The sequence below is a fragment of the Schistocerca gregaria genome, unplaced genomic scaffold (genome assembly GCF_023897955.1).
Source record: "Schistocerca gregaria isolate iqSchGreg1 unplaced genomic scaffold, iqSchGreg1.2 ptg000285l, whole genome shotgun sequence".
NCBI classification, from domain to species: domain Eukaryota; kingdom Metazoa; phylum Arthropoda; class Insecta; order Orthoptera; family Acrididae; genus Schistocerca; species Schistocerca gregaria.
Window position 1 is genome coordinate 3482343 of NW_026061775.1, and position 23175 is coordinate 3505517.

Here is a 23175-nt window from a genome sequence, read left to right on the forward strand (position 1 = left end):
GTGCGCATGGTGACTGTTGTATTCAATCCCGATGCAATTTCTGTGTTTCATCAACACTCTGATAGTCCACAGATTACAGAATGCCACCAGACGTGCATCGGAAACTACTACTGGTCTTCCAGGGAACGATCAAAGCGTAGACTGTTTGAGACATTACTCCCATGGAGGAAAGTGCGCGTGGTGACTGTTGTATTTAATCCCGATGCATTTCCTGTGTTTCATCAACACTCTGATAGTCCACAGATTACAGAATGCCTCCAGATGTTCATCGGAAACTACTACTGGTCTTCCAGGGGACGATTAAAGCGTAGACTGTTTGAGGATTACCCCATGTAGGAAAGTGCGCATGGTGACTGTTGTATTAAATCCCGATGCAATTTCTGTGTTTCATCAATACTCTTATAGTCCACAGATTACAGAATGCCACCAGACGTGCATCGGAAACAACTACTGGTCTTCCAGGGAACGATAAAATCGTAGATTGTTTGAGACATTATTCCCGTGAAGGAAAATGCGCATGGTGACTGTTGTATTCAATCCCGATGCAATTTCTGTGTTTCATCAACACTCTGATAGTCCACACATTACAGAATGCCACGAGATGTTCATCGGAAACTACTACTGGTCTTCCAGGCAACGATCAAAGCGAAGACTGTTTCAGACATTAATCCCATGGAGGAAAGTGCGGATGGTGACTGTTGTATTCAATCCCGATGCAAATTCTGTGGTTCATCAACACTCTGATAGTCCACAGTTTACAGAATGCCACCAGATGTACATCAGAAACTACTACTGGTCTTCCAGGGAACGATCAAAGCGTAGACTGTCTGAAACATACCTCCCGTGTATGAAAGTGCGCATGGTGACTGTTATATGCAATCCCGATGCAATTTCTGTGTTTCATCAACACTCTGATAATCTACAGATTACAGAATGCCGCCAGATGTGCATCTGAAACTACTACTTTTCTTCCAGGGAACGATCAAATCGTAGACTGTTTCAGACATTATTCCCGTGGAGGAAAGTGCGCATGGTGACTGTTGTATTCAATCCCGATGCAATTACTGTGTTTCGTCAACACTCTGATAGTCCACAGATATCAGAAAGCCTCCAGATGTGCATCGGAAACTATTACTGGGCTTCCAGGGAACGATCAAATCGTAGACTGTTTGAGACATTACTTTTATTGAGGAATGTAGGCCTGGTGACTGTTGTCTTCAATCCCAATGCAATTTCTGTGTTTCGTCAACACTCTGATAGTCCACAGATTGCAGAATGCCTTCAGATGTGCTTCTGAAACTACTACTGGTCTTCCAGTCAACGATCAAAGCGTAGACTGTTAGAGACATTACTCCCATGGAGGAAAGTGCGCATGGTGACTGTTATATTCAATCCCGATGCAATTTCTGTGTTTCATCAACACTCTGATAATCTACAGATTACAGAATGCCACCAGATGTACATCGGAAACTACTACTGGTCTTCCAGGGAACGATCAAAGCGTACACTGTTTGAGACAATACTCCCGTGGAGAAAAGTGCGCATGGTGACTGTTGTATTCAATCCCGATGCAATATCTGTGTTTCATCAACACTCTGATATTCCACACATTACAGAATGCCTCCAGATGTGCATCGGAAACTATTACTGGTCTTTCAGGCAACGATCAAATCGTAGACTGTTAGAGACATTACTCCCATGGAGGAGAGTGCGCATGGAGACTGTTGTATTCAATCCCGATGCAATATCTGTGTTTCATCAACACTCTGATTGTGTACAGATTACAGAATGCCACCAGATGTGCATCGGAAACTACTACTGGTCTTCCAGGGAGCGATCAAAGCGTAGACTGTTTGAGACATTACTCTCGTGGAGGAAAGTGCGCATCGTGACTGTTGTATTCAATCCCGATGCAATTTCTGTGTTTCATCAACACTCTGATAGTCCACAGATTACACAATGCTTCCAGATGTTCATCGGAAACTAATACTGGTCTTCCAGGGAACGATCAAATCGTATACTGTTTGAGACATTACTCCCGTGTAGGTAAGTGCGCATGGTGACTGTTATATGCAATCCCGATGCAAATTCTGTGGTTCATCAACACTCTGATAGTCCACAGATTACAGAATGCCACCAGATGTACATCGGAAACTACTACTGGTCTTCCAGGGAACGATCAAAGCGTAGACTGTCTGAAACATACCTCCCGTGTATGAAAGTGCGCATGGTGACTGTTATATGCAATCCCAATGCAATTTCTGTGTTTCATCAACACTCTTATAATCTACAGATTACAGAATGCCGCCAGATGTGCATCTGAAACTACTACTTTTCTTCCAGGGAACGATCAAATCGTAGACTGTTTGAGACATTATTCCCGTGGAGGAAAGTGCGCATGGTGACTGTTGTATTCAATCCCGATGCAATTACTGTGTTTCGTCAACACTCTGATAGTCCACAGATAACAGAAAGCCTCCAGATGTGCATCGGAAACTATTACTGGTCTTCCAGGGAACGATCAAATCGTAGACTGTTAGAGACATTACTCCCATGGAGGAGAGTGCGCATGGAGACTGTTGTATTCAATCCCGATGCAATTTCTGTGTTTCATCAACACTCTGATAGTCTACAGATTACAGAATGCCACCATATGTGCATCGGAAACTGCTACTGTTCTTCCACTGAACGATCAAAGCGTAGACTGTTTGAGACATTACTCCCGTGGAGGAAAGTGCGCATCGTGACTGTTGTATTCAATCCCGATGCAATTTCTGTGTTTCATCAACACTCTGATAGTACACAGATTATAGAATGAATCCAGATGTTCATCGGAAACTAATACTGGTCTTCCAGGGAACGATCAAATCGTATACTGTTTGAGACATTACTCCCGTGGAGGAAAGTGCGCATGGTGACTGTTGTATTCAATCCCGATGCAATTTCTGTGTTTCATCAACACTCTGATAGTCAACAGGTTAGAGAATGCCTCCAGATGTACTTCGGAAACTACTACTGGTCTTCCAGGGAACGATCAAAGCGTAGACTGTTTGAGACATTACTTTTATTGAGGAATGTAGGCCTGGTGACTGTTGTCTTCAATCCCAATGCAATTTCTGTGTTTCGTCAACACTCTGATAGTCCACAGATTGCAGAATGCCTTCAGATGTGCTTCTGAAACTACTACTGGTCTTCCAGTCAACGATCAAACCGTAGACTGTTAGAGACATTACTCCCATGGAGGAAAGTGCGCATGGTGACTGTTATATTCAATCCCGATGCAATTTCTGTGTTTCATCAACACTCTGATAATCTACAGATTACAGAATGCCACCAGATGTACATCGGAAACTACTACTGGTCTTCCAGGGAACGATCAAAGCGTAGACTGTTTGAGACAATACTCCCGTGGAGAAGAGTGCGCATGGTGACTGTTGTATTCAATCCCGATGCAATATCTGTGTTTCATCAACACTCTGATATTACACACATTACAGAATGCCTCCAGATGTGCATCGGAAACTATTACTGGTCTTTCAGGCAACGATCAAATCGTAGACTGTTAGAGACATTACTCCCATGGAGGAGAGTGCGCATGGAGACTGTTGTATTCAATCCCGATGCAATATCTGTGTTTCATCAACACTCTGATAGTGTACAGATTACAGAATGCTACCAGATGTGCATCGGAAACTACTACTGGTCTTCCAGGGAACGATCAAAGCGTAGACTGTTTGAGACATTACTTTTATTGAGGAATGTAGGCCTGGTGACTGTTGTCTTTAATCCCAATGCAATTTCTGTGTTTCGTCAACCCTCTGATAGTCCACAGATTACAGAATGCCTTCAGATGTGCATCTGAAACTACTACTGGTCTTCCAGTGAACGATCAAAGCGAAAAATTTTTGAGACGTTACTCCAATGGAGGAAAGTTTGCATGGTGACTGTTGTATTTAATCCCGATGCATTTTCTGTGTTTCATCAACACTCTGATAGCCTACAGATAACAGAATGCCACGAGGTATGCATCGGAAACTACTACTGGTCTTCCAGGGAACGATCAAAGCGTAGACTGTTTAAGACATTACTCCCATGGAGGAAAGTGCACATGGTGACTGTTGTATTCAATCCCGATGCAATTTCTGTGTTTCATCAACACTCTGATAGTCCACAGATTACAGAATGCCTCTAGATGTGCATCGGAAACTACTACTCGTGTTCCAGGGAACGATCAAAGCGTAGACTGTTTGAGGCATTACTCCCATGGAGGAATGTGCGCATGGTGACTGTTGTATTCAATCCCGATGCAATTTCTGTGTTTCATCAACACTCTGATAGCCCACAGATTACAGAATGCCACCAGACGTGCATCGGAAACTACTACTGGTCTTCCAGGGGACGATTAAAGCGTAGACTGTTTGAGGATTACCCCATGTAGGAAAGTGCGCATGGTGACTGTTGTATTAAATCCCGATGCAATTTCTGTGTTTCATCAACACTCTGATTGTCCACAGATTACAGAATGCCACGAGATGTCCATCGGAAACTACTACTGGTCCTCCAGGCAACGATCAAAGCGAAGATTGTTTCAGACATTAATCCCATGGAGGAAAGTGCGGATGGTGACTGTTGTATTCAATCCCGATGCAAATTCTGTGGTTCATCAACACTCTGATAGTCCACAGATTACAGAATGCCTCCATATGTGCATCGGTAACTACTACTGGTCTTCCAGGGAACGATCAAAGCGTAGACTGTTAGAGACATTACTCCCATGGAGGAAAGTGCGCATGGTGACTGTTATATGCAATCCCGATGCAATTTCTGTGTTTCATCAACACTCTGATAGTCTACAGATTACAGAATGCCACCAGATGTGCATCGGAAGCTACTACAGTTCTTCCACTGAACGATCAATGCGTAGACTGTTTGAGACATTACTCCCGTGGAGGAAAGTGCGCATCGTGACTGTTGTATTCAATCCCGATGCAATTTCTGTGTTTCATCAACACTCTGATAGTACACAGATTATAGAATGCCTCCAGATGTTCATCGGAAACTAATACTGCTCTTCCAGGGAACGATCAAATCGTATACTGTTTGAGACAATAATCCCGTGGAGGAAAGTGCGCATGGTGACTGTTGTATTCAATCCCGATGCAAATTATGTGGTTCATCAACACTCTGATAGTCCACAGATTACAGAATGCCACCAGATGTACATCGGAAACTACTACTGGTCTTCCAGGGAACGATCAAAGGGTAGACTGTCTGAAACATACCTCCCGTGTATGAAAGTGCGCATGGTGACTGTTATATGCAATCCCGATGCAATTTCTGTGTTTCATCAACACTCTGATAATCTACAGATTACAGAATGCCGCCAGATGTGCATCTGAAACTACTACTTTTCTTCCAGGGAACGATCAAATCGTAGACTGTTTGAGACATTATTCCCGTGGAGGAAAGTGCGCATGGTGACTGTTGTATTCAATCCCGATGCAATTACTGTGTTTCGTGAACACTCTGATAGTCCACAGATAACAGAAAGCCTCCAGATGTGCATCGGAAACTATTACTGGTCTTCCAGGGACCGATCAAATCGTAGACTGTTTGAGACATTACTCCCGTGGAGGAAAGTGCGCATCGTGACTGTTGTATTCAATCCCGATGCAATTTCTGTGTTTCATCAACACTCTGATAGTACACAGATTATAGAATGCCTCCAGATGTTCATCGGAAACTAATACTGGTCTTCCAGGGAACGATCAAATCGTATACTGTTTGAGACATTACTCCCATGGAGCAAAGTGCGCATGGTGACTGTTGTATTCAATCCCGATGCAATTTCTGTGTTTCATCAACACTCAGATAGTCCACAGGTTAGAGAATGCCTCCAGATGTACTTCGGAAACTACTACTGGTCTTCCAGGGAACGATCAAAGCGTAGACTGTTTGAGACATTACTTTTATTGAGGAATGTAGGCCTGGTGACTGTTGTCTTCAATCCCAATGCAATTTCTGTGTTTCGTCAACACTCTGATAGTCCACAGATTGCAGAATGCCTTCAGATGTGCTTCTGAAACTACTACTGGTCTTCCAGTCAACGATCAAAGCGTAGACTGTTAGAGACATTACTCCCATGGAGGAAAGTGCGCATGGTGACTGTTATATTCAATCCCGATGCAATTTCTGTGTTTCATCAACACTCTGATAATCTACAGATTACAGAATGCCATCAGATGTACATCGGAAACTACTACTGGTCTTCCAGGGAACGATCAAAGCGTAGACTGTTTGTGACAATACTCCCGTGGAGAAAAGTGCGCATGGTGACTGTTGTATTCAATCCCGATGCAATATCTGTGTTTCATCAACACTCTGATATTCCACACATTACAGAATGCCTCCAGATGTGCATCGGAAACTATTACTGGTCTTTCAGGCAACGATCAAATCGTAGACTGTTAGAGACATTACTCCCATGGAGGAGAGTGCGCATGGAGACTGTTGTATTCAATCCCGATGCAATATCTGTGTTTCATCAACACTCTGATAGTGTACAGATTACAGAATGCCACCAGATGTGCATCGGAAACTACTACTGGTCTTCCAGGGAACGATCAAAGCGTAGACTGTTTGAGACATTACTCCCGTGGAGGAAAGTGCGCATCGTGACTGTTGTATTCAATCCCGATGCAATTTCTGTGTTTCATCAACACTCTGATAGTCCACAGATTACACAATGCTTCCAGATGTTCATCGGAAACTAATACTGGTCTTCCAGGGAACGATCAAATCGTATACTGTTTGAGACATTACTCCCGTGTAGGTAAGTGCGCATGGTGACTGTTGTATTCAATCCCGATGGAAATTCTATGTTTCATCAACACTCAGATAGTCCACAGGTTAGAGAATGCCTCCAGATGTTCATCGGAGACTACTAGTGGTCTTCCAGGGAACGATCGAAGCGTAGACTGTTTGAGACATTACTCCCGTGGAGGAAAGCGCGCATTGTGACTGTTGTATTCAATCCCGATGCTATTTCTGTGTTTCATCAACACTCAGATAGTCCACAGATTAGAGAATGAATCCAGATGTTCTTCGGAAACTACTACTGGTCTTCCAGGGAACGATCAAAGCGTAGACAGTTTGAGACATTACTTTTATTGAGGAATGTAGGCCTGGTGACTGTTGTCTTCAATCCCAATGCAGTTTCTGTGTTTCGTCAACACTCTGATAGTCCACAGATTGCAGAATGCCTTCAGATGTGTTTCTGAAACCACTACTGGTCTTCCAGTCAACGATCGAAGCGTAGACTGTTAGAGACATTACTCCCATGGAAGAAAGTGCGCATGGTGACTGTTATATTCAATCCCGATGCAATTTCTGTGTTTCATCAACACTCTGATAATCTACAGATTACAGAATGCCACCAGATGTACATCGGAAACTACTACTGGTCTTCCAGGGAACGATCAAAGCGTAGATTGTTTGAGACATTATTCCCGTGGAGGAAAGTGCGCATGGTGACTGTTGTATTCAATCCCGATGCAATTTCTGTGGTTCTTCAACACTCTGATAGTCCACAGATTACAGAATGCCACCAGATGTACATCGGAAACTACTACTGGTCTTCCAGGGAACGATCAAAGCGTAGACTGTCTGAAACATACCTCCCGTGTATGAAAGTGCGCATGGTGACTGTTATATGCAATCCCGATGCAATTTCTGTGTTTCATCAACACTCTGATAATCTACAGATTACAGAATGCCGCCAGAAGTGCATCTGAAACTACTACTTTTCTTCCAGGGAAATATCAAATCGTACACTGTTTGAGACATTATTCCCGTGGAGGAAATGGCGCATGGTGACTGTTGTATTCAATCCCGATGCAATTACTGTGTTTCGTCAACACTCTGATAGTCCACAGATAACAGAAAGCCTCCAGATGTGCATCGGAAACTATTACTGGTCTTCCAGGGAACGATCAAATCGTAGACTGTTAGAGAGATTACTCCCATGGAGGAGAGTGCGCATGGAGACTGTTGTATTCAATCCCAATGCAATTTCTGTGTTTCATCAACACTTTGATAGTCTACAGATTACAGAATGCCACCAGATGTGCATCGGAAACTACTACTGTTCTCCCACTGAACGATCAAAGCGTAGACTGTTTGAGACATTACTCCCGTGGAGGAAAGTGCGCATCGTGACTGTTGTATTCAATCCCGATGCAATTTCTGTGTTTCATCAACACTCTGATAGTACACAGATTATAGAATGCCTCCAGATGTTCATCGGAAACTAATACTGGTCTTCCAATGAACGATCAAATCGTATACTGTTTGAGACATTACTCCTGTGGAGGAAAGTGCGCATGGTGACTGTTGTATTCAATTCCGATGCAATTTCTGTGTTTCATCAACACTCTGATAGTCCACACATTGCAGAATGACACGAGATGACCATCGGAAACTACTATTGGTCTTCCAGGCAACGATCAAAGCGATGACTGTTTCAGACATTAATCCCATGGAGGAAAGTGCGGATGGTGACTGTTGTATTCAATCCCGATGCAAATTCTGTGGTTCATCAACACTCTGATAGCACACAGATTACAGAATGCCACCAGATGTACATCGGAAACTACTACTGGTCCTCCAGGGAACGATCAAAGCGAAGACTGTCTGAAACATACCTCCCGTGTATGAAAGTGCCAGTGGTGACTGTTATATGCAATCCCGATGCATATTCTGTGTTTCATCAACACTCTGATAATCTACAGATTACAGAATGCCGCCAGAAGTGCATCTGAAACTACTACTTTTCTTCCAGGGAAATATCAAATCGTACACTGTTTGAGACATTATTCCCGTGGAGGAAATGGCGCATGGTGACTGTTGTATTCAATCCCGATGCAATTACTGTGTTTCGTCAACACTCTGATAGTCCACAGATAACAGAAAGCCTCCAGATGTGCATCGGAAACTATTACTGGTCTTCCAGGGAACGATCAAATCGTAGACTGTTAGAGAGATTACTCCCATGGAGGAGAGTGCGCATGGAGACTGTTGTATTCAATCCCAATGCAATTTCTGTGTTTCATCAACACTTTGATAGTCTACAGATTACAGAATGCCACCAGATGTGCATCGGAAACTACTACTGTTCTCCCACTGAACGATCAAAGCGTAGACTGTTTGAGACATTACTCCCGTGGAGGAAAGTGCGCATCGTGACTGTTGTATTCAATCCCGATGCAATTTCTGTGTTTCATCAACACTCTGATAGTACACAGACTATAGAATGCCTCGAGATGTTCATCGGAAACTAATACTGGTCTTCCAATGAACGATCAAATCGTATACTGTTTGAGACATTACTCCTGTGGAGGAAAGTGCGCATGGTGACTGTTGTATTCAATCCCGATGCAATTTCTGTGTTTCATCAACACTCTGATAGTCCACACATTACAGAATGACACGAGATGACCATCGGAAACTACTACTGGTCTTCCAGGCAACGATCAAAGCGATGACTGTTTCAGACATTAATCCCATGGAGGAAAGTGCGGATGGTGACTGTTGTATTCAATCCCGATGCAAATTCTGTGGTTCATCAACACTCTGATAGTCCACAGATTACAGAATGCCACCAGATGTACATCGGAAACTACTACTGGTCCTCCAGGGAACGATCAAAGCGTAGACTGTCTGAAACATACCTCCCGTGTATGAAAGTGCCAGTGGTGACTGTTATATGCAATCCCGATGCATATTCTGTGTTTCATCAACACTCTGATAATCTACAGATTACAGAATGCCGCCAGATGTGCATCTGAAACTACTACTTTTCTTCCAGGGAACGATCAAATCGTAGACTGTTTGAGACATTACTCCCATGGAGGAGAGTGCGCATGGAGACTGTTGTATTCAATCCCGATGCAATTTCTGTGTTTCATCAACACTCTGATAGTCTACAGATTACAGAATGCCACCAGATGTGCATCGGAAACTACTACTGGTCTTCCAGGGAACGATCAAATCGTAGACTGTTAGAGACATTACTCCCATGGAGGAGAGTGCGCATGGAGACTGTTGTATTCAATCCCGATGCAATTTCTGTGTTTCATCAACACTCTGATAGTCTACAGATTACAGAATGCCACCAGATCTGCATCGGAAACTACTACTGTTCTTCCACTGAACGATCAAAGCGTAGACTGTTTGAGACATTACTCCCGTGGAGGCAAGTGCGCATCGTGACTGTTGTATTCAATCCCGATGCAATTGCTGTGTTTCATCAACACTCTGATAATCTACAGATTACAGAATGCCGCCAGATGTTCATCGGAAACTAATACTGGTCTTCCAGGGAACGATCAAATCGTATACTGTTTGAGACATTACTCCTGTGGAGGAAAGTGCGCATGCTGACTGTTGTATTCAATCCCGATGCATTTTCTGTGTTTCATCAACACTCAGATAGTCCACAGGTTAGAGAATGCCTCCAGATGTACTTCGGAAACTACTACTGGTCCTCCAGGGAAAGATCAAAGCGTAGACTGTTTGAGACTATCCTCCCGTGGAGAAAAGTGCGCATGGTGACTGTTGTATTCAATCCCGATGCAATATCTGTGTTTCATCAAAACTCTGATATTCCACACAATACAGAATGCCTCCAGATGTGCATCGGAAACTATTACTGGTCTTTCAGGCAACGATCAAATCGTAGACTGTTAGAGACATTACTCCCATGGAGGAGAGTGCGCATGGTGACTGTTGTATTCAATCCCGATGTTATATCTGTGTTTCATCAACACTCTGATAGTGTACAGATTACAGAATGCCACCAGATGTGCATCGGAAACTACTACTGGTCTTCCAGGGAACGATCAAAGCGTAGACTGTTTAAGACATTACTCCCATGGAGGAAAGTGCACATGGCGGATGTTGTATTCAATCCCGATGAAATTTCTGTGTTTCATCAACACTCTGATAGTCCACAGATTACAGAATGCCTCCAGATGTGCATCGGAAACTACTACTCGTGTTCCAGGGAACGATCAAAGCGTAGACTGTTTGAGGCATTACTCCCATGGAGGAATGAGCGCATGGTGACTGTTGTATTCAATCCCGATGCAATTTCTGTGTTTCATCAACACTCTGATAGTCCATAGATTACAGAATGCCACCAGAAGTGCATCGGAAACTACTACTGGTCTTCCAGGGGACGATTAAAGCGTAGACTGTTTGAGGATTACCCCATGTAGGAAAGTGCGCATGGTGACTGTTGTATTATATCCCGATGCAATTTCTGTGTTTCATCAACACTCTGATTGTCCACAGATTACAGAATGCCACCAGACGTGCATCGGAAACTACTACTGGTCTTCCAGGGAACGATAAAATCGTAGATTGTTTGAGATATTATTCCCGTGGAGGAAGGTGCGCATGGTGACTGTTGTATTCAATCCCGATGCAATTTCTGTGTTTCATCAACACTCTGATAGTCCACACATTACAGAATGCCACGAGATGTCCATCGGAAACTACTACTGGTCTTCCAGGCAACGATCAAAGCGAAGATTGTTTCAGACATTAATCCCATGGAGGAAAGTGCGGATGGTGACTGTTGTATTCAATCCCGATGCAAATTCTGTGGTTCATCAACACTCTGATAGTCCACAGATTACAGAATGCCACCAGATGTACATCGCAATCTACTACTGGTCTTCCAAGGAACGATCAAAGCGTAGACTGTTTGAGACATTACTTTTATTGAGGAATGTAGGCCTGGTGACTGTTGTCTTCAATCATAATGCAATTTCTATGTTTCGTCAACACTCTGATAGTCCACAGATTGCAGAATGCCTTCAGATGTGCTTCTGAAACTACTACTGGTCTTCCAGTCAACGATCAAAGCGTAGACTGTTAGAGACATTACTCCCATGGAGGAAAGTGCGCATGGTGACTGTTATAATCAATCCCGATGCAATTGCTGTGTTTCATCAACACTCTGATAATCTACAGATTACAGAATGCCACCAGATGTACATCGGAAACTACTACTGGTCTTCCAGGGAAAGATCAAAGCGTAGACTGTTTGAGACTATCCTCCCGTGGAGAAAAGTGCTCATGGTGACTGTTGTATTCAATCCCGATGCAATATCTGTGTTTCATCAAAACTCTGATATTCCACACATTACAGAATGCCTCCAGATGTGCATCGGAAACTATTACTGGTCTTTCAGGCAACGATCAAATCGTAGACTGTTAGAGACATTACTCCCATGGAGGAGAGTGCGCATGGTGACTGTTGTATTCAATCCCGATGTTATATCTGTGTTTCATCAACACTCTGATAGTGTACAGATTACAGAATGCCACCAGATGTGCATCGGAAACTACTACTGGTCTTCCAGGGAACGATCAAAGCGTAGACTGTTTGAGACATTACTCCCGTGGAGGAAAGTGCGCATCGTGACTGTTGTATTCAATCCCGATGCAATTTCTGTGTTTCATCAACACTCTGATAGTCCACAGATTACAGAATGCTTCCAGATGTTCATCGGAAACTAATACTGGTCTTCCAGGGAACGATCAAATCGTATACTGTTTGAGACATTACTCCCGTGTAGGTAAGTGCGCATGGTGACTGTTGTATTCAATCCCGATGCAATTTTTGTGTTTCATCAACACTCAGATAGTCCACAGATTAGAGAATGCCTCCAGATGTTCATCGGAGACTACTACTGGTCTTCCAGGGAACGATCAAAGCGTAGACTGTTTGAGATATTACTTTTATTGAGGAATGTAGGCCTGGTGACTGTTGTCTTTAATCCCAATGCAATTTCTGTGTTTCGTCAACACTCTGATAATCCACAGATTACAGAATGCCTTCAGATGTGCATCTGAAACTACTACTGGTCTTCCAGTGAACGATGAAAGCGAAAAATTTTTGAGACGTTACTCCAATGGAGGAAAGTTCGCATGGTGACTGTTGTATTCAATCCCGATGCATTTTCTGTGTTTCATCAACACTCTGATAGCCTACAGATAACAGAATGCCACGAGGTATGCATCGGAAACTACTACTGGTCTTCCAGGGAACGATCAAAGCGTAGACTGTTTAAGACATTACTCCCATGGAGGAAAGTGCACATGGCGACTGTTGTATTCAATCCCGATGAAATTTCTGTGTTTCATCAACACTCTGATAGTCCACAGATTACAGAATGCCTCCAGATGTGCATCGGAAACTACTACTCGTGTTCCAGGGAACGATCAAAGCGTAGAATGTTTGAGGCATTACTCCCATGGAGGAATGTGCGCATGGTGACTGTTGTATTCAATCCCGATGCAATTTCTGTGTTTCATCAACACTCTGATAGTCCATAGATTACAGAATGCCACCAGAAGTGCATCGGAAACTACTACTGGTCTTCCAGGGGACGATTAAAGCGTAGACTGTTTGAGGATTACCCCATGTAGGAAAGTGCGCATGGTGACTGTTGTATTATATCCCGATGCAATTTCTGTGTTTCATCAACACTCTGATTGTCCACAGATTACAGAATGCCACCAGACGTGCATCGGAAACTACTACTGGTCTTCCAGGGAACGATAAAATCGTAGATTGTTTGAGATATTATTCCCGTGGAGGAAAGTGCGCATGGTGACTGTTGTATTCAATCCCGATGCAATTTCTGTGTTTCATCAACACTCTGATAGACCACATATTACAGAATGCCACGAGATGTCCATCGGAAACTACTACTGGTCTTCCAGGCAACGATCAAAGCGAAGATTGTTTCAGACATTAATCCCATGGAGGAAAGTGCGGATGGTGACTGTTGTATTCAATCCCGATGCAAATTCTGTGGTTCATCAACACTCTGATAGTCCACAGATTACAGAATGCCACCAGATGTACATCGCAAACTACTACTGGTCTTCCATGGAACGATCAAAGCGTAGACTGTCTGAAACATACCTCCCGTGTATGAAAGTGCGCAAGGTGACTGATGTATTCAATCCCGGTGCAATTTCTGTGTTTCACCAACACTCTGATAGTCACCAAATTACAGAATGCCTCCATATGTGCATCGGTAACTACTACTGGTCTTCCAGGGAACGATCAAAGCGTAGACTGTTAGAGACATTACTCCCATGGAGGAAAGTGCGCATGGTGACTGTTATATGCAATCCCGATGCAATTTCTGTGTTTCATCAACACTCTGATAATCTACAGATTACAGAATGCCGCCAGATGTGCATCTGAAACTACTACTTTCTTCCAGTGAACGATCAAATCGTAGACTGTTTGAGACATTATTCCCGTGGAGGAAAGTGCGCATGGTGACTGTTGTATTCAATCGTGATGCAATTACTGTGTTTCGTCAACACTCTGATAGTCCACAGATAACAGAAAGCCTCCAGATGTGCATCGGAAACTATTACTGGTCTTCCAGGGAACGATCAAAGCGTAGACTGTTTGAGACATTACTTTTATTGAGGAATGTAGGCCTGGTGACTGTTGTCTTCAATCCCAATGCAATTTCTATGTTTCGTCAACACTCTGATAGTCCACAGATTGCAGAATGCCTTCAGATGTGCTTCTGAAACTACTACTGGTCTTCCAGTCAACGATCAAAGCGTAGACTGTTAGAGACATTAATCCCATGGAGGAAAGTGCGCATGGTGACTGTTATAAACAATCCCGATGCAATTGCTGTGTTTCATCAACACTCTGATAATCTACAGATTATAGAATGCCACCAGATGTACATCGGAAACTACTACTGGTCTTCCAGGGAAAGATCAAAGCGTAGACTGTTTGAGACTATCCTCCCGTGGAGAAAAGTGCGCATGGTGACTGTTGTATTCAATCCCGATGCAATATCTGTGTTTCATCAAAACTCTGATATTCCACACATTACAGAATGCCTCCAGATGTGCATCGGAAACTATTACTGGTCTTTCAGGCAACGATCAAATCGTAGACTGTTAGAGACATTACTCCCATGGAGGAGAGTGCGCATGGTGACTGTTGTATTCAATCCCGATGTTATATCTGTGTTTCATCAACACTCTGATAGTGTACAGATTACAGAATGCCACCAGATGTGCATCGGAAACTACTACTGGTCTTCCAGGGAACGATCAAAGCGTAGACTGTTTGAGACATTACTCCCGTGGAGGAAAGTGCGCATCGTGACTGTTGTATTCAATCCCGATGCAATTTCTGTGTTTCATCAACACTCTGATAGTCCACAGATTACAGAATGCTTCCAGATGTTCATCGGAAACTAATACTGGTCTTCCAGGGAACGATCAAATCGTATACTGTTTGAGACATTACTCCCGTGTAGGTAAGTGCGCATGGTGACTGTTGTATTCAATCCCGATGCAATTTTTGTGATTCATCAACACTCAGATAGTCCACAGATTAGAGAATGCCTCCAGATGTTCATCGGAGACTACTACTGGTCTTCCAGGGAACGATCAAAGCGTAGACTGTTTGAGATATTACTTTTATTGAGGAATGTAGGCCTGGTGACTGTTGTCTTTAATCCCAATGCAATTTCTGTGTTTCGTCAACACTCTGATAATCCACAGATTACAGAATGCCTTCAGATGTGCATCTGAAACTACTACTGGTCTTCCAGTGAACGATGAAAGCGAAAAATTTTTGAGACGTTACTCCAATGGAGGAAAGTTCGCATGGTGACTGTTGTATTCAATCCCGATGCATTTTCTGTGTTTCATCAACACTCCGATAGCCTACAGATAACAGAATGCCACGAGGTATGCATCGGAAACTACTACTGGTCTTCCAGGGAACGATCAAAGCGTAGACTGTTTAAGACATTACTCCCATGGAGGAAAGTGCACATGGCGACTGTTGTATTCAATCCCGATGAAATTTCTGTGTTTCATCAACACTCTGATAGTCCACAGATTACAGAATGCCTCCAGATGTGCATCGGAAACTACTACTCGTGTTCCAGGGAACGATCAAAGCGTAGACTGTTTGAGGCATTACTCCCATGGAGGAATGTGCGCATGGTGACTGTTGTATTCAATCCCGATGCAATTTCTGTGTTTCATCAACACTCTGATAGTCCATAGATTACAGAATGCCACCAGAAGTGCATCGGAAACTACTACTGGTCTTCCAGGGGACGATTAAAGCGTAGACTGTTTGAGGATTACCCCATGTAGGAAAGTGCGCATGGTGACTGTTGTATTATATCCCGATGCAATTTCTGTGTTTCATCAACACTCTGATTGTCCACAGATTACAGAATGCCACCAGACGTGCATCGGAAACTACTACTGGTCTTCCAGGGAACGATAAAATCGTAGATTGTTTGAGATATTATTCCCGTGGAGGAAAGTGCGCATGGTGACTGTTGTATTCAATCCCGATGCAATTTCTGTGTTTCATCAACACTCTGATAGTCCACACATTACAGAATGCCACGAGATGTCCATCGGAAACTACTACTGGTCTTCCAGGCAACGATCAAAGCGAAGATTGTTTCAGACATTAATCCCATGGAGGAAAGTGCGGATGGTGACTGTTGTATTCAATCCCGATGCAAATTCTGTGGTTCATCAACACTCTGATAGTCCACAGATTACAGAATGCCACCAGATGTACATCGCAAACTACTACTGGTCTTCCATGGAACGATCAAAGCGTAGACTGTCTGAAACATACCTCCCGTGTATGAAAGTGCGCATGGTGACTGATGTATTCAATCCCGGTGCAATTTCTGTGTTTCACCAAAACTCTGATAGTCACCAAATTACAGAATGCCTCCATATGTGCATCGGTAACTACTATTGGTCTTCCAGGGAACGATCAAAGCGTAGACTGTTAGAGACATTACTCCCATGGAGGAAAGTGCGCATGGTGACTGTTATATGCAATCCCGATGCAATTTCTGTGTTTCATCAACACTCTGATAATCTACAGATTACAGAATGCCGCCAGATGTGCATCTGAAACTACTACTTTCTTCCAGTGAACGATCAAATCGTACACTGTTTGAGACATTATTCCCGTGGAGGAAAGTGCGCATGGTGACTGTTGTATTCAATCGTGATGCAATTACTGTGTTTCGTCAACACTCTGATAGTCCACAGATAACAGAAAGCCTTCAGATGTGCATCGGAAACTATTACTGGTCTTCCAGGGAACGATCAAATCGTAGACTGTTAGAGACATTACTCCCATGGAGGAGAGTGCGCATGGAGACTGTTGTATTCAATCCCGATGCAATTTCTGTGTTTCATCAACACTCTGATAGTCTACAGATTACAGAATGCCACCAGATGTGCATCGGAAACTACTACTGTTCTTCCACTGAACGATCAATGCGTAGACTGTTTGAGACATTACTCCCGTGGAGGAAAGTGCGCATCATGACTGTTGTATTCAATCCCGATGCTATTTCTGTGTTTCATCAACACTCTGATAGTACACAGATTATAGAATGCCTCCAGATGTTCATCGGAAACTAATACTGGTCTTCCACGGAACGATCAAATCGTAGGCTGTTTGAGACATTACTCCCGTGGAGGAAAGCGCTCATAGTGACTGTTGTATTCAATCCCGATGCAATTTCTGTGTTTCATCAACACTCAGATAGTCCACAGATTGGAGAATGAATCCAGATGTTCTTCGGAAACTACTACTGGTCTTCCAGGGAAAGATCAAAGCGTAGACTGTTTGAGACATTACTTTTATTGAGGAATGTAGGCCTGGTGACTGTTGTCTTCAATCCCAATGCAATTACTGTGTTTCGTCAACACTCTGATAGTCCACAGATTGCAGAATGCCTTCAGATGTGCTTCTGAAAATACTACTGGTCTTCCAGTCAACGATCAAAGCGTAGACTGTTTGAGACAATACTCCCGTGGAGAAAAGTGCGCATGGTGACTGTTGTATTCAATCCCGATGCAATTTCTGTGTTTCATCAACACTATGATATTCCACACATTACAGAATGCCACGAGATGTGCATCGGAAACTACTACTGGTTTTCCAGGCAACGATCAAAGCGAAGACTGTTTCAGACATTAATCCCATGGAGGAAAGTGCGGATGGTGACTGTTATATTCAATCCCGATGCAAATTCTGTGGTTCATCAACACTCTGATATTCCACAGATTACAGAATGCCTTCAGATGTGCATCTGAAACTACTACTGGTCTTCCAGTGAACGATCAAAGCGAAAAAATATTGAGACATTACTCCAATGGAGGAAAGTTCGCATGGTGACTGTTGTATTCAATCCCGATGCATTTTCTGTGTTTCATCAAAACTCTGATAGTCTACAGATAACAGAATGCCACGAGATGTGCATCGGAACTTACTACTGGTCTTCCAGGGAACGATCAAATCGTAGACTGTTTAAGACATTACTCCCATGGAGGAAAGTGCGCATTGTGACTGTTGTAATCAATCCCGATCAAATTTCTGTGTTTCATCAACACTCTGATATTCCACACATTACAGAATGCCACGAGATGTGCATCGGAAACTACTACTGGTCTTCCAGGCAACGATCAAAGCGAAGACTGTTTCAGACATTAATCCCATGGAGGAATGTGCGGATGGTGACTTTTATATTCAATCCCGATGCAAATTCTGTGGTTCATCAACACTCTGATAGTCCACAGATTACAGAATGCCTCCAGATGTTCATCGGAAACTACTACTGGTGTTCCAGGGAACGATCAAAGCGTAGACTGTTTGAGTCATTACTCCCATGGAGGAAAGTGCGCATGGTGACTGTTGCATTCAATCCCGATGCAATTTCTGTGTTTCATCAGCACTCTGATAGTCCACAGATTACAGAATGCCACCAGACGTGCATCGGAAACTACTACTGGTCTTCCAGGGAACGATCAAAGCGTAGACTGTATGAGACATTACTCCCATTGAGGAAAGTGCGCGTGGTGACTGTTGTATTTAATCCCGATGCATTTTCTGTGTTTCATCAACACGCTGATAGTCCACAGATTACAGAATGCCTCCAGATGTTCATCGGAAACTACTACTGGTCTTCCAGGCAACGATAAAATCGTAGATTGTTTGAGACATTATTCCCATGGAGGAAAGTGCGCATGGTGACTGTTGTATTCAATCCCGATGCAATTTCTGTGTTTCATCAACACTCTGATAGTCCACACATTACAGAATGCCACGAGATGTGCATCGGAAACTACTACTGGTCTTCCAGGCAACGATCAAAGCGAAGACTGTTTCAGACATTAATCCCATGGAGGATAGTGCGGATGGTGACTGTTGTATTCAATCCCGATGCACGTTCTGTGGTTCATAAACACTCTGATAGTCCACATATTACAGAATGCCACCAGATGTACATCGGAAACTACTACTGGTCTTCCAGGGAACGATCAAAGCGTAGACTGTTTGAAACATACCTCCCGTGTATGAAAGTTCGCATGGTGACTGATGTATTCAATCCCGGTGCAATTTCTGTGTATCATCAACACTCTGATAGTCACCAGATTACAGAATGCCTCCATATGTGCATCGGTAACTACTACTGGTGTTCCAGGGAACGATCAAAGCGTAGACTGTTAGAGACATTACTCCCATGGAGGAAAGTGCGCATGGAGACTGTTGCATTCAAACCCGATACAATTTCTGTGTTTCGTCAACACTCTGATAGTCCACAGATTACAGAATGCCTTCAGATGTGCATCTGAAACTACTACTGGTCTTCCAGTGAACGATCAAAGCGAAAAATTTTTGAGACATTACTCCAATGGAGGAAAGTTCGCATGGTGACTGTTGTATTTAATCCCGATGCATTTTCTGTGTTTCATCAGCACTCTGATAGTCTACAGATAACAGAATGAATTCAGATGTGCATCTGAAACTACTACTGGTCTTCCAGAGAACGATCAAAGCGAAAAATTTTTGAGACATTACTCCAACGGAGGAAAGTTCGCATGGTGACTGTTGTATTCAATCCCGATGCATTTTCTGTGTTTCATCAACACTCTGATAGTCCACAGATTACAGATTGTCACCAGACGTGCATCGGAAACTACTACTGGTCTTCCAGTCAACGATCAAAGCGTAGACTGTTAGAGACATTACTCCCATGGAGGAAAGTGCGGATGGTGACTGTTATATTCAATCCCGATGCAATTTCTGTGTTTCATCAACACTCTGATATTCCACACATTACAGAATGCCACGAGATGTGCATCGGAAACTACTACTGGTCTTCCAGGCAACGATCAAAGCGAAGACTGTTTCAGACATTAATCCCATGGAGGAAAGTGCGGATGGTGACTGTTATATTCAATCCCGATGCAAATTCTGTGGTTCATCAACACACTGATAGTCCACAGATTACAGAATGCCTCCAGATGTGCATCGGAAACTACTACTGGTGTTCCAGGGAACGATCAAAGCCTAGATTGTTTGAGTCATTACTCCCATGGAGGAAAGTGCGTATGGCGACTGTTGCATTCAATCCCGATGCAATTTCTGTGTTTCATCAACACTCTGATAGTCCACAGATTACAGAATGCCACCAGACGTGCATCGGAAACTACTACTGGTCTTCCAGGGAACGATCAAAGCGTAGACTGTTTGAGACATTACTCCCATGGAGGAAAGTACTCGTGGTGACTGTTGTATTTAATCCCGATGCATTTTCTGTGTTTCATCAACACGCTGATAGTCCACAGATTACAGAATGCCTCCAGATGTTCATCGCAAACTACTACTGGTCTTCCAGGGAACGATAAAATCGTAGATTGTTTGAGACATTATTCCCGTGGAGGAAAGTGCGCATGGTGACTGTTGTATTCAATCCCGATGCAATTTCTGTGTTTCATCAACACTCTGATAGCCCACACATTACAGAATGCCACGAGATGTGCATCGGAAACTACTACTGGTCTTCCAGGCAACGATCAAAGCGAAGACTGTTTCAGACATTAATCCCATGGAGGAAAGTGCGGATGGTGACTGTTGTATTCAATCCCGATGCAAATTCTGTGGTTCATCAACACTCTGATAGTCCACAGATTACAGAATGCCACCAGATGTACATCGGAAACTACTACTGGTCTTCCATGGAACGATCAAAGCGTAGACTGTTTGAAACATACCTCCCGTGTATGAAAGTGCGCATGGTGACTGATGTATTCAATCCCGGCACAATTTCAGTGTTTCATCAACACTCTGATAGTCACCAGATTACAGAATGCCTCCATATGTGCATCGGTAACTACTACTGGTCTTCCCGGGAACGATCAAAGCGTAGACTGTTAGAGACATTACTCCCATGGAGGAAAGTGCGCATGGTGACTGTTATATTCAATCCCGATGCAATTTCTGTGTTTCATCAACACTCTGATAATCTATAGATTACAGAATGCCGCCAGATGTGCATCTGAAACTACTACTTTTTTTCCAGGGAACGATCAAATCGTAGACTGTTTGAGATATTACTCCCGTGGAGGAAAGTGCGCATGGTGACTGTTGTATTCAATCCCGATGCAATTACTGTGTTTCATCAACACTCTGATAGTCCACAGATAACAGAAAGCCTCCAGATGTACATCAAAAACTATTACTGGTCTTCCAGGAAACAATCAAATCGTAGACTGTTAGAGACATTACTCCCTTGGAGGAGAGTGCGCATGGAGACTGTTGTATACAATCCCGATACAATTTCTGTGTTTCATCAACACTCTGATAGTCTACAGATTACCGAATGCCGCCAGATGTGCATCGGAAACTACTACTGTTCTTCCAGGGAACGATCAAAGCGTATACTGTTTGAGACATTACTCCCGTGGAGGAAAGTGCGCATGGTGACTGTTGTATTCAATCCCGATGCAATTTCTGTGTTTCATCAACACTCTGATAGTCCACAGATTAGAGAATGCCACCAGATGTGCATCGGAAACTACTACTGGTCTTCCAGTGAACGATCAAAGCGAAAAATTTTTGAGACATTACTCCAATGGAGGAAAGTTCGCATGGTGACTGTTGTATTCAATCCCGATGCATTTTCTGTGTTTCATCAACACTCTGATAGTCTACAGATAACAGAATGCCACCAGATGTGCATCGGAAACTACTACTGGTGTTCCAGGGAACGATCAAAGCGTAGACTGTTTGAGGCATTACTCCCATGGAGGAAAGTGCGCATGGTGACTGTTGCATTCAATCCCGATGCAATTTCTGTGTTTCATCAACACTCTGATAGTGCACAGATTACAGATTGCCACCAGACGTGCATCGGAAACTACTACTGGTCTTCCAGGGAACGATCAAAGCGTATACTGTTTGAGACATTACTCCCATGGAGGAAAGTGCGCGTGGTGACTGTTGTATTTAATCCCGATGCATTTTCTGTGTTTCATCAACACTCTGATAGTCACCAGATTACAGAATGCCTCCATATGTGCATCGGTAACTACTACTGGTCTTCCAGGGAACGATCAAAGCGTAGACTGTTAGAGACATTACTCCCATGGAGGGACGTGCGCATGGTGACTGTTATATTCAATCCCGATGCAATTTCTGTGTTTCATCAACACTCTGATAATCTACAGATTACAGAATGCCGCCAGATGTGCATCTGAAACTACTACTTTTCTTCCAGGGAACGATCAAATCGTATACTGTTTGAGACATTACTCCCGTGGAGGAAAGGGCGCATGGTGACTGTTGTATTCAATCACGACGCAATTTCTGTGTTTCATCAACACTCTGATAGTCCACAGATTACAGAATGCCTCCAGATGTTTATCGGAAACTAATACTGGTCTTCCAGGGAACGATCAAATCATATACTGTTTGAGACATTACTTACGTGGAGGAAAGTGCGCATGGTGACTGTTGTATTCAATCCCGATGCAATTTCTGTGTTTCATCAACACTCAGATAGTCCACAGATTAGAGAATGCCTCCAGATGTTCATGATAAACTACTACTGGTCTTCCAGGGAACGATCAAAGCGTAGACTGTTTGAGACATTACTTTTATTGAGGAATGTAGGCCTGGTGACTGTTGTATTCAATCCCGATGCAATTTCTGTGTTTCATCAACACTCTGATAGTCCACAGATTACAGAATGCCTCCAGAAATTCATCGGA